Source organism: Esox lucius, chromosome 19 (genome assembly GCF_011004845.1).
Source record: "Esox lucius isolate fEsoLuc1 chromosome 19, fEsoLuc1.pri, whole genome shotgun sequence".
In the NCBI taxonomy this organism is placed as follows: Eukaryota; Metazoa; Chordata; class Actinopteri; order Esociformes; family Esocidae; genus Esox; species Esox lucius.
Window position 1 is genome coordinate 43,030,061 of NC_047587.1, and position 9,437 is coordinate 43,039,497.

A 9,437-nucleotide genomic window follows, 5' to 3' on the forward strand; every position below is an offset into this window, starting at 1 on the left:
CGATTGAATATTCCACAGAGAAAGCAGTGTAGGAAATGTCCAGGAGAATGTGTAGAGTAAGACAAACCTGTCTAATCATGGGGAACGGTGTGCTACATCTAGCAACATAATATTTCCACACCCTCTTTTTCCACAATGTAACTTAATGGATATGAAATAAAATGTACATATTGACTCATACAGAAAAAACTATTCTATACGCCGCATTGAATGTATTGTAGGAAATGTTTAGGAGACTATATAGAGTGTCTATGTGCAAAAGAATCAAGGGGCACTGTGTATTTGCAATTGTTGCTGGCATTTTACTCCGCCCATCCCATTGGCCACAATGCAACTCAATGGATATGAATTATATTTTGGCTTATAAAAACAAAAAAATCTATACGCCGCAGTGTATGTATTGTAGGAAATGTTCAGGAGAGTGGATAGAGTAATTACAGGTGCTGGTCATAAAATTTGAATATCATCAAAAAGTTGATTTATTTCAGTAATTCCATTCAAAAAGTGAAACTTGTATAATGTATACATTCATTCCACACAGACTGATATATTTCAACTGTTTATTTCTTTTAATATTGATGATTATAACTGACAACTAATGAAAAACCAAATTCAGTATCTCAGAAAATTAGAATATTGTGAAAAGGTTCAATATTGTGACACCTGGTGCCACACTCTAATCAGATAATTAACCCAAAACACCAAAGGCCTTTAAATGGTCTCTCAGTCTAGTTCTGTAGGCAACACAATCATGGGGAAGACTGCTGACTGGACATCTGTCCAAAAGACGACCATTGACACCTTGCACAAGGAGGGCAAGACACAAAAGGTCATAGCGAAAGAGGTTGGCTGTTCACAGAGCTCTGTGTCCAAGCACATTAATAGAGAGGTGAAGGGAAGGGAAAGATGTGGTAGAAAAAGTGTATTCAAATTTTATGACCAGCACCTGTATATGCAAAAAAATCAAGGGGCACTGTGTATTTGCAATTGTTGCTGGCATTTTTTTCTGCGGTCATACCATTGGCCACAATGTAACTCAGTGGATATGAAATATATATTGGCCTATAGAAAAAAAAATATTCTATACGCCGCAATGAATGTATTGTAGGAAATGTTCAGGAGACTCAATAGAATGATTATATGCAAAGAAATGAAGGGGCACTTTGTATTTGCAATTGTTGCTGGCATTTTACTCCACCCATACCTTTGGCCACATTCCAAATTGCTGAATAGCCTTTAAATCCATTATTCCTTTTGTTAATGGAGGTGATTATCACCACTTGGTGATTACCTAACAATTCAGCCAATTATCTAATGTTGTTGTCAACGACATATATTAACTGGTCATTAGCCTGTTGTACCACCTTTAGAGATGTACGTGAGTCCAAAAGACCATTTACAGTTTTATACCTTTTAGATTAGCAAAATAATTTTTACAACAAAGTCAAATCATAACCAATTTCCAACTATTACATAGAATAAGTTCAACTTCATCAACTCTATTAGAAGGATATATTTTATTGCAACTACATTCCAGCTTTAGCTTAATTTGAGAAAAAATATGTATTTGTCCTTATATTGAAAGATACATGTTTTAATTGAGGCGTATGAAGGCTTGTATTGTACAGTGAGGGGAAAAAATATTTGATCCCCTGCTGATTTTGTACATAAGACACATGTCCACAGAAGCAATCAATCAATCAGATTCCAAACCCTCCACCATGGCCAAGACCAAAGAGCTGTCCAAGGATGTCAGGGACAAGATTGTAGACCTACATAAGGCTGGAATGGGCTACAAGACCATCACCAAGCAGCTTGGTGGGGAAGGTGACAACAGTTGGTGCGATTATTCGCAAATGGAAGAAACACAAAAGAACTGTCAATGAAGGACTGAAATCCTGCAGCGCACACAAGGTCCCCCTGCTCAATAAAGCACATGTACAGGCCGTCTGAAGTTTGTCAGTGAACATCTGAATGATTCAGAGGAGAACTGGGTGAAAGTGTTGTGGTCAGATCAAGCTCAAAATCAAGCTCTTTGGCATCAACTCAACTTGCCGTGTTTGGAGGAGGAGGAATGTTGCCTATGACCCCAAGAACACCATCCCCATCGTCAAACATGGAGGTGGAAACCTTATGTTTTGTGGGTGTTTTTCTGCTAAGGGGACAGGACAACTTCACCACATCAAAGGGACGATGGACAGGGTCATGTACCGTCAAATCTTGGGTGAGAACCTTCTTTTCTCAGCCAGGGTATTGAAAATGGGTCTTGGCTGGGTATTCCAGCATGCCAATGTCCCAAAACACACGGCCAAGGCAACAAAGGAGTGGCTCAAGAAGAAGCACATTAAGGTCCTGGAGGTCCTAATCCCATAGAAAATCTGTGAAAGGAGCTGAAGGTTTGAGTTGCCAAATGTCAGCCTCGAAACCTTAATGACTTGGAGATGATCTGCAAAGAGGAGTTTGAACCCCAGCACAATGAGGTCTAGTTGTATCGATTACCTGTATTTCCTTAAACAAAGTGTCCTTGATCAGGGTAGCCATAATTGGCGTCTCAAAATCATTGCTCTTATTAATCTTTTCGGCCACTGCTCATAGGGCCCAGAAGGCCCTGGACGTCTCCAATCCGTAAGTCACATCCAGATCCCATACTTGGGTTTCATACTCCAGGGCCAGCAGTTCTTGGTAATTGCCTGGGAGATGGATGGCTGGCTTCAAGGTTGTTACCAGGAATGATCAGACATACTATGACTGGGACGAGGCCTCTGGGTAACACCTCCCCACGAACATCAGATGTGAAACTCTTGCTCCAGGAGTGGACATGATGCCAAAAGCCATGGTAGATCGACCAGTGGAATCAATCTGATTTGGCATGGGGACAATGTTATCCACTAAGGCACGGAGATGAGAATTACCAATGACCAGGACAAATTATAAGGAAAGAAAGTTAGAGATTTATCCCAATAATTACGTTTTTTTATATATATATTTTTTTTTGTTCAAAATATGTGCACATCCTAAAACCTTCATAGTAAATTCTGAATGTGGGCTGTGAGGTTTTATCTAAATACAACTAATATGGGGCATTACAACTCCAAACTTACATCAAACAACATGCAATATAAAAGATGATGTACAAACCCGATTCCAAAAAAGTTGGGACACTGTACAAATTGTGAGTAAAAAAGGAATAGAATAATTTACAAACCTCATAAAATTATATTTAATTCACAATAGAATATAGATAACATGGATGCCCGTGATCTTCGGGGCCCTCACACGGCACTGCATCACATACAGGAATGATACTGTAATGGAAATCACAACATGGGCTCAGGAATACTTCCAGAAAACATTGTCGGTGAACACAATCCACTGTGCCATTCGCCGTTGCCGGCTAAAACTCTATAGGTCAAAAAAGAAGCTGTATCTAAACAGGATCCAGAAGCGCAGGTGTTTTCTCTGGGCCAAGGATCATCTAAAATGGACTGTGGCAAAGTGGAAGAGTGTTCTGTGGTCAGACAAATCTAAATTTGAAGTTAATTTTGGAAAACTGGGAAGCCATGTCATCCGGATTAAAGAGGACAAGGACAACCCAAGTTGTTATCAGCGCTCAGTTCAAAAGCCTTCATCTCTGATGGTATGGGGTTACATGAGTGCATGTGGCATGGGCAGCCTACACATCTGGAAAGGCACCATCAATGCTGACAGTTATATCCAAGTTCTAGAACAACATATGCTCCCATCCAGACATCGTCTCTTTCAGGGAAGACCTTGCATTTTCTAACATGACAATGCCAGACCACATACTGCATCGATTACAATGTTATGGCTGCATAGAAAAAGGATCTGGGTACTGAAATGGCCAGCCTGCAGTCCAGATCTTTCACCCATAGAAAACATTTGGCACATCATAAAGAGGAAGGTGCGACAAAGAAGACCTAAGACAGTTGAGCATCTAGAAGCCTGTATTAGACAAGAATGGGACAACATTCCTATTCATAAACTTGAGCAACTTGTCTCCTCAGTCCCCAGACGTTTGCAGTCTGTTATAAAAAGAAGAGGGGATGCCACACAATGGTAAACATGGCTTTGTCCCAACTTTTTGGAGATGTGCTGATGCCATGAAATTTAAAATCAACTTATTTTTCCCCTGAAGTGATACATTTTCTAAGTTTAAACATTTGATATGTCATCTATGTTGTATTCTGAATAAAATATTGAAATTTGAAACTTCCACATCATTGCATTCTGTTTTTATTCACAATTGTAAAGTTTTTTTTGTATAGAGCATTATATATTTCATATCCATTGAGTTGCATTGTGGCCAATGGTATTAGCGCAGTAAAATGCCAGCAACAATTGCAAATACACAGTACCCCTTGATTTTGTTGCATATAATTACTCTATCCACTTTCCTGAACATTTCCTACAATACATTCACTGTGGCGTATAGAATAGTTTTTTTTGTATGAGTCAATATGTATTTCAAATGCATTGAGTTGCATTGTGGCCAATGGTATGAGCGCAGTAAAATGCCAGCAACAATTGCAAATACACAGTGCCCCTTGATTTCTTTGCATATAATCAATCTATATAGTCTCCTGAACATTTCCTACAATACATTCACTGCGGCGTATAGAACAGTTTTTTTTCTATAGGGCAATATATATTTCATATGCATTGAGTGACATTGTGGCCAATGGTATGGCCGGAGTTAAACACCAGCAACAATTGCAAATACATAGTGCCCCTTGATTGCATATAATCACTGTATAGAGTCTCCTGAACATTTCCTACAATACATGCACTGCGGCGTATAGAATAGTTTATTCTGTACAGGGCAATATTTATTTCATATCCTTTGAGTTACATTGTGGCCAATAGGATCTAGGATGGGCGGAGTAAAATGCCAGCAACAATTGCAAATACACAGAGCCCCTTGATTTCTTTGCATATAATTATTCTACCCACTCTCCTGAACAATATACACTAAGCAAAGTGTCAAAATTGATACATTTAATATTATTAAAATCGCGTTTTACCGCGGACTTCTATTTTGAAGGCAAAATCCGAAAACCGGAAGTCTTATAGTTGCTACGGAATCTCTAATGTTGCCAGCATTAAGTTAATGTGTTAATCACAAGCAGAGGCAGTGTGACCAACAGGAAATCAGGGAAACTGGAAATAGGTATCCTGCAAGATTTCAATTAAAAAGTCTTTCTTCATGCATGCATGCATAGTGAATGCTGATTTTCATATGTGTAACAGTTCTTTGTGCATAGGTTTCATGTGTAATAAAAATCACTCAAACTTTTAGGCCTACAAACTTGTTGTGGTCCCAAATACTCAAACAGCGTTGTTCGAATTGTTTTCAAACTGAATGGATATGCACACTAAAAGGGCTACGTTTTACAAAGTTCTAATAGTTTTGGATCAGCTACATCCGTAGCCTATAAGCCTACGATATTGCAGGAAACCATTGGCGCATTCCTGTAGGCAATTCATATTTCTACTGATAATATTTTCCCCATGTGTTTCAGTTGATATTCTTCTACCAGCTTTTCCGAAATAGCATGGTATTTCTTCAATTCAACCGCTAGGTTGTTGCATTCGCATGGGTTAAAATGTGCGTAGAGCTCCGCACACTTTCCCGTCAAGTTCAACATTGATAAATGCCAACTTTTGCGTCAGAACTTGCGTACGCATGGTTTATGCACATCCCTCAGAGCGACGTGGACTGGTCCAGCACGGTCACATGGACTTCCTCGTTAGGGGGAGCCCTTGAGTGGATGTTTAGCTGGACGGACGAGCGACGAGAGATGTTGGGCGGGATGTTGAGTTGTGTATTTTAGAAGTCCTAAGATTTGTCATATATTTTAAATATAAAAGCGGACAACAATAAAACCCCATGACAATGTGAATTATTTATTGGAAAAACAGTGCCTTATCAATTGATAATAAATACTTATGAAAAGATAATAAACACCCCGTTGACACATTTGATAACCTTTCTGTTTTCAGTGTCTGCCTTTCAGTACTCAATAAGTTGTTCATGGGGGAGGGATGCGGGGGTGGGTTGTAGACGCAATATGCCTGTCAAACACTGCGCACAAATCTTTCTTACGGTAATTTACGGATACACGTCGCTTGCTTGTTTGTAGACTACATTTCTTTATATCAAAATAATTGCCAGTTTTCTTTCAAATGACAACAAATTGGTGAGTGTTAAAGAAAATTAAATCTAAATGTACTCAAATGTACTTTGCATGTTTCGAAATTATGCGTCTACAGTATCTTGTGTTATCAGCAGCGGCGAGGTGCTACCATTTACTGGGAGTTACAGTTAGCTTATTTAAAATGTATAAATTGACATGGCTTTAAAGGATACATATTCATTCTATTGTTAGTGTTATGATACTAGCAGGAGCAACAACAAATGTAATGACAAAAGGAAACTTTGAAGCCCCTTGGAATGTATATGTTACTGTAACTAAGCAATTGTCTTTACATTTCCAACTTCAATTAAAGCTGCAAGCAGCATTTAATGGGTTTCAGCATTTAGTTAGCATGAAAATATGCAGTATGGTATGTAGGGTAAAAGACAAACTGCACACGTGTGCAAACATTAACCCAGTGCTGGATGTTTTTTCCTGTTCAGTGGTGGACCCCATGTAGTTTTTTTACATACTGGTCTGGTATATACAACACTTGAAGATCTTCTTACATAGATACCAAATGTCAAACTACATCAAGATTGGTCAGTTGCTGCCATATGAGTAGTGTTTTCTGTTTTTACAAAATAACTAAGTTGGCTGAAAATTCAAAACTCAGTGGCAAACATTTTCATAGTGAGGACTCAAAAAGGATGGGTGTGGTGATAAGTCCAACTTCACAGGCTTGTGCCACCATAAGGCTGATTGGCATGTCCACTGCACCACAAGTTGTTTCTTGACACTTTACTATATTCATTTTGGTACCTTTACACCATTTTAACTCACAGGAATTTGCAAAAAGGACAGTGTTTGACAGAATAATAATATTAGTGAACTTGAACAAACAAAAGGATTTTGGACTGATTGTGGAATAGCTTAGATTATTACAAAAAGTAGATAGTTGAATGTCACACTCACAGAACATCTTGTATAGTGAATAGCTTAATTTTTCTAAGCCACCCATTGAAAATAGAAATTACTATTTGAAAGGTTAAGTTAAAAAAATATTAAAACTAGCCAGGCTAGATAAAGTAGTTAATAAATTAAAGAAGTTACTTCTATACATTAATAACAATCACACCATTACCAGAATTGAGTAGTTATGTCAAATAATTTTTATTGCTAATTTAGCAAGTTTCTATAAAGGAAAAAAATTTAATTTTATGTTTTACTCCACTTTGAAGATTGTAAATAAAAATAGTGTTTACAGACACATCAAATGCATTAATATAAAACATATGTACAGTATACATTTTAGTCATTTAGCAGATGCTCTTATCCAGAGCGACTTACAATAAGTAGACACCTTAATGAAGAATAACATTTTGAGTTCCGTGACGTCGCCCGGTATGGCGCAACTGGGGTCCCACCCTGGAGCCAGGCCCGGGGTTGGGGCTCGTACGTGAGCGCCTGGTGGCCGGGCCTTTCCCCATGGGGCCCGGCCGGGCTCAAACTAGCTCTAGGGACGTGGACTGTCACCTCGCTGGCGGGGAAGGAGCCTGAGATCGTGCGTGAGGTTGAGAGGTTCCGAATAGAGGTAGTCGGGATCACCTCTACGCACGGCTTGGGCTCTGGAACCACACTCCTTGAGAGAGGATGGACTCTTCACCACTCTGGAGTTGCCCATGTTGAGAAGCGGCGGGCTGGTGTGGGTTTGCTTATAGCCCGCCATGTGTTGGAGTTTACCCCGGTGAACGAGAGGGTCGTTTCCCTGCGCCTCCGGGTCGGGGATAGGTCTCTCACTGTTGTTTGTGCCTACGGGCCGAACGGCAGTGCAGAGTACCCAACCTTCTTGGAGTCTCTGGGAGGGGTGCTGGAAAGTGCTCCGACTGGGGATTCTATCGTTTTACTGGGGGACTTCAACGCCCACGTGGGCAACGACAGTGACACCTGGAGGGGCGTGATTGGGAGGAACGGCCCCCCTGATCTGAACCTGAGTGGTGTTCAGTTATTGGACTTCTGTGCTAGTCACAGTTTGTCCATAACGAACACCATGTTCAAGTATAAGGGTGTCTATCAGTGCACGTGGCACCAGGACACCCTAGGCCGCAGGTCGATGATCGACTTTGTTATCGTTTCATCTGACCTGCGGCCGTATTTCTTGGACACTCGGGTGAAGAGAGGGGCGGAGCTGTCAACTGATCACCACCTGGTGGTGAGTTGGATCCGATGGTGGGGGAGGAAGCTGGACAGACTCGGCAGGCCCAAGCGTACTGTAAGGGTCTGCTGGGAACGTCTGGCCAAGTCTCCTGTCAGAGAGATCTTTAACTCCCACCTCCGGCAGAGCTCGGAGCTGTGGCCGTAAGGTCTCCAGTGCCTGTCGAAGCGGCAATCCCCGAACCCGGTGGTGGACACCGGAAGTAAGGGATGCCGTCAAGCCTGGTTGCCTTGTGGGACTCCTGAGGCAGCTGACGGGTACCGACAGGCCAAGCGGACTGCAGCCCGGGTGGTTGTGGAGGCCAAAACTCGGGCCTGGGAGGAGTTCGGTGAGGCCATGGAGAAGGACTGTCGGCTGGCCTCGAAGAGATTCTGGCAAACCGTCCGGCGCCTCAGGAGAGGGAAACAGTGCCCTACCAACGCTGTTTACAGTAGAGGTGGGCAGCTGTTGACCTCAACTGGGGATGTCGTTGGGCGGTGGAAGGAGTACTTTGAGGATCTCCTCAATCCCGTCACGTCTTCCATTGAGGAAGCAGAGGATGAGGGCTCAGAGGTGGACTCGTCCATCACCCGGGCTGAAGTCACAGAGGTGGTCAAGAAACTCCTCGGTGGCAAGGCACCGGGGTTGGATGAGATCCGCCCTGAGTACCTCAAGTCTCTGGATGTTGTGGGGCTGTCTTGGTTGACACGCCTGTGCAACATCGCCTGGCGATCGGGGGACAGTGCCTCTGGGATGGCAGACCGGGGTGGTGGTCCCTCTTTTTAAGAAGGGGGACCGGAGGGTGTGTTCCAACTATAGGGGGATCACACTTCTCAGCCTCCCCGGGAAAGTCTATGCCAGGGTGCTGGAGAGGAGAATTCGGCCGATAGTAGAACCTCGGATTCAGGAGGAACAGTGTGGTTTTCGTCCGGGCCGTGGAACACTGGACCAGCTCTATACCCTGTACGGGGTGATGGAGGGTTCATGGGAGTTTGCCCAACCAATCCACATGTGTTTTGTGGATTTGGAGAAGGCATTCGACTGTGTCCCTCGCGGCATCCTGTGGAGAGTGCTTCGGGAATATGGGG